Below are 4021 nucleotides of genomic sequence, written 5' to 3'. Positions count from 1 at the left end.
TGAGTAAATAAATCCACACAAACCATCAGATGAAAACAGCGTAAGTGATTCAGCTGTACCGGATCTTCTCTCTTTGACTTTTTTTATCATCGACGCATCTAGAGCTGCTGCATGCTGCGATAGAAGACTTTAGCTCGCGTTTCGGGACAGTTGACAGAATTGTCAATTGCCTGATCGGTCATTGTTGCGTCATCACAAAAATGTATTATTTTCACGTCTTTTTAAGCCATTCGGTACTCGCGCTCTCCAGAGGCGCGTGCGCTCACAGTCACATCCAAAGCGCGCACTGCGAGTACCAAATTGAGAAAGTACTGTCGGGTTTGTCTTAAGTTAATGTAAACAGTTGTAAAATAAAACGCATGAGTATCAGCATTGGATCCGTGAAATAGGTCTTGTGACAGCAGCCTAGCTGTGCCGTCTTTTATTAATGTTAATCAAACAACAAAACTTACTGCTCTTGACTAAATAATGTTTTGTTGAATAACTTTTAATGTTAATTTACAGTTTATTCAATTTCTGTAGCCTATTTAAAACACGTTCATAATTTAGAAAATGTAGTTAATACTTGCATCATTAATGATTTATTTTATCCACCCGCAAATAATCAGAATGCATTTTTTTATTACCCGACCCACCCGATCCGCGGATTATCCGCAGCGCCCGCGGATATAATCGCCATCCGCGCATCACTAGTGTACCTGCATTATGTAGCTAATGTTTTGTGGTGTGGCAAGTAAAAAGTTTGGGCAGGGTAAGTACTAATCTAATGGCCTGACTATTAACTTATTAACTACTGATATCTTCATGATAAAGGTTCAACATTACATGAGATGTGTTTGTGATATCCAGACTGTCTTAATTAAAAAAATTTTAAAAAAACTAAATTAAAATAAAGACCCACCAAACCAGGAAGCATCAAGTATGACACATAAATTCAACATATATCTCCTCCATCCTGTGCCGTCTAACAAGGTACTACTAATGTGACTACATGCTCTAATAAGAATCATCCCATGCAGTGAACACTGTTTAATGTATGTGAACTATATGTGGAGTGCTAACCAGAGCTCAGCCTGCCGTACTGTTGAGTGGAACCTTCCGCAAGATCTATCACTGTTCTAGAGTCATCATCACAATACTCTGGGGACTCCTGGGGGATTCCTCTCAAATATTCAACCCCCTCTCTCTTTCTCTGCCTTTTCTCCATCACTCTCTTCTCTCTCCAGCATCTTCTCCCTCCCCTCCCCCATGCTCTCCTCCACTTTCATCCCCCCATCTCCGGCAGCATTTACCCCAAACAGATGCTCGGTGCTCCTCATACGCACGCCTGACCAAAAAAGGCATTTCTGCACTACATTACACCATGTAAATTACGAATCCCTGGTACGTGCGAACAAACACATCCTCTGGTGAAACACAAGCAAACATATTCATCCCTAGAGCAATTTAACACTGATTTAGACCGACCCACATGCAACGGCTGTGGATAAGCCTTGCGTCCATGCAAGACTACTCAGATAGAACAAACACACCCATCCACACAGTAGAAAAAAACAGACAATAATCTAGTGCAGGTGTACACTGAAAACACACATATATGATAAAACAGTTAATTTTTCCCCCCAAATAGTAACATATTATTTTATTTAGACAGCTTGCCCCACTGACACATCTTCATGCCTGTCTATCTGCACACACAAACCTCTGGTCTTTCTGATGGAAATTAGCTCATGAAAAGATTTTCCACTCACCTTTTCAATGTGTTTATAATCTTCAGTGACACAAGAGCTTTATGTAACAGTAGCACACATACACTCCTTGTTCTGACACTCTGGCACCCACACACACACACACACACACACACACACACACACACTCGCCGCCTGCTACACCACCCCAGCTGACAGCCTTCCTCTCGCTCCGCCCATCAACTAGTGGAATCGCTCAGGAAGCCAGCTGAAAGCCACTTCCTCTTGCTCCCAAACACTCACAAAGACATTGTTTAAAAAGAAAAACGAGATTATTTACCTGCTGCCTCCCCAGTCAGACCATTTCAATGGCTTTTAGTCAGTGCTGATGTGCAGAAGTGTGTTGTTTCTGCTCTCTGCTCTCTGCTCTTTGGCTCCTGTGCATGCATGTGCAGTTCACCACAGAGGTTCTTGCTGACAGGGAACACAGATACATATCCACAACTGCCCCTCCCCCAAAGCATGTGTATGTGTGTCTAAAAGAAATAGAGAGAGAAACCCTCCCTCTTAGAATCATTGTGCACTCTCACACACACACACACACACACAGCCCAAGCTCCTGTAATCAAAAGCTTAATCTTCAGTCTCACAATATTAGAGCGACAGAAGATTAAAAAAGGAATTGCAACTGGCAAACCTTCAATAAACACACACATACACACGGTTGCAGTGGAGGTTGAGGTGATAAAGTGTTAGAGGATTACAGATGTGTGTGTAGCTGTTGTTAGTCTACATTTGGAAAGTAAAACAGTTACTCTGTCTGGTGTGTCTCTTCAGATCACTTAGGTTTGGCACTTTGGGATCCCATAGGCTAATTGCAAGCTGAGCATTGCAGGTCACCATCATATGTTGTGTTTTGGATGCTGGTCTTCAGCGTTGGGATGCTGCCGTGCTGGTCACCAGGGTTCTTAACTAGCTTGATCTGCTTGGCTTCCTTGTTCAGCCAAAGTCAATGCTGGTTAATCAGACTATTCACCAGTGAACATGCTGGCCCTGCAGCTAGAATAGCATCAAACCAGTATTTTCTAGGTTAAACCAGCATAGAAATGCATAATGGTCTGAGCTGTTCTATTGTAATGGGAGCCTGCATTTGCCTCTGAGTATAAATAAAATAAAATAAAATTCATATCTCACAACTCTATATCTCATTTATTGCATTGAAACTTTATTTTTCATAATTGTGGGTATCTAGTGTCGGTATCTCACTTTTTTCTCTCATTTTCTTTTATCTCACTCATTTATTTCTTAGTTTAAACCTTTTTTTTTTCTTTGGAGCCATTGTGTTTTTTTAATGTTTTTGAAAGAAGTATGATATTAAGTATGACTGGCAATATTATGAAATATTACAGTTTAAAATAATTGTATTCTATTTGAATACATTTTAAAATGTAATTTTTTCATTTGATGGTAAAGCTGAATTTTCAGCAGCCATTACTCCAGTCTTCAGTGTCACATGATCCTTCAGAAATCATTCTGATATGCTGATTTAAGAAACATTTCTTATTATTATCAATGTTGGAAACAGTTGTGCTGCTTAATCTTTTTGTGGGGATGTGCAGTATATTCTGATTCATGCTTTAAGAAAAACTAATTTTCAGTAGATGGGTATAATAATTTAAAAACAAAATGTCAATTAAAAGTGGAGTGATTTTTGGTCAGCAGTTGTGAGCAGAGTAGAGCATTTGTTGGGCAGATCAGCTTTAGAGGAATATAATGGAATTAATTTATCAGTGATCTGATTACAGAGATTCATTATGTGTGTACTCATGGAGTTAACCCTTCGGATTACTCACTAAAACATAATTACATTAATACTCCCATCCATCAACATCATCACGAGAGGCTGCATTCAGTGAAATAACAAATTATTCTTTAGAGTTTAAGATGCATTTGAGACTGAGCGAGAATATGTGTATGTGTGTGAGAGCGCATGATTTCAATTCTAATTTGAGGCCATCTGGTGTCTCCAGTAGCTGCTGGCCTGCCCCACTGCCCCATGGGATTACTATGAGGATGTCAGTGAAGCCACTCTCACCCTGATCTCAACACAAAGATGGTAATCAATCATTTATACAGATGTTTTGTTTGTGCATTCAACAAAGGCTGAATTTGACATGAATGCTTGTAATGTTCCTAGTGGGCATATAGAAAGTAAAAACAGTAATAGTGTGAAATAATTTTACAATTTCAAATATATTTTAAAATGTAATTTATTCCTATAATGGCAAAGCTGAATTTTCAGCATCATTACTCCAGTTTTCAGTGTCACATGA

The 4021-nt window shown here is 39.4% G+C and overlaps 1 protein-coding gene across 2 annotated transcripts in view; it reads right to left on the bottom strand.

Moving 5' to 3' along the window:
* The window catches only part of gng2 (guanine nucleotide binding protein (G protein), gamma 2), a 16861-nt gene extending 14714 nt beyond the window's left edge, over positions 1–2147 (bottom strand). Inside the window, exon 1 of one of the 2 annotated variants that reach the window (XM_016457894.1) lies at positions 2029–2147. The gene's annotated coding sequence lies outside the window, so the exon portion shown is untranslated. Of the gene's footprint in view, positions 1–1751; positions 1912–2028 lie in introns of those variants that run through there. The other variant, XM_016457893.1, reaches the window with a different exon arrangement.
* Positions 2148–4021: the final 1874 nt, after the last annotated feature.

Source organism: Sinocyclocheilus anshuiensis, unplaced genomic scaffold (assembly GCF_001515605.1).
Source record: "Sinocyclocheilus anshuiensis isolate Anshui unplaced genomic scaffold, SAMN03320099.WGS_v1.1 scaffold63, whole genome shotgun sequence".
Taxonomy (NCBI): domain Eukaryota; kingdom Metazoa; phylum Chordata; class Actinopteri; order Cypriniformes; family Cyprinidae; genus Sinocyclocheilus; species Sinocyclocheilus anshuiensis.
Note: the sequence above shows the minus strand (reverse complement) of the source record. Positions and strands in the feature narration are given on the sequence as shown.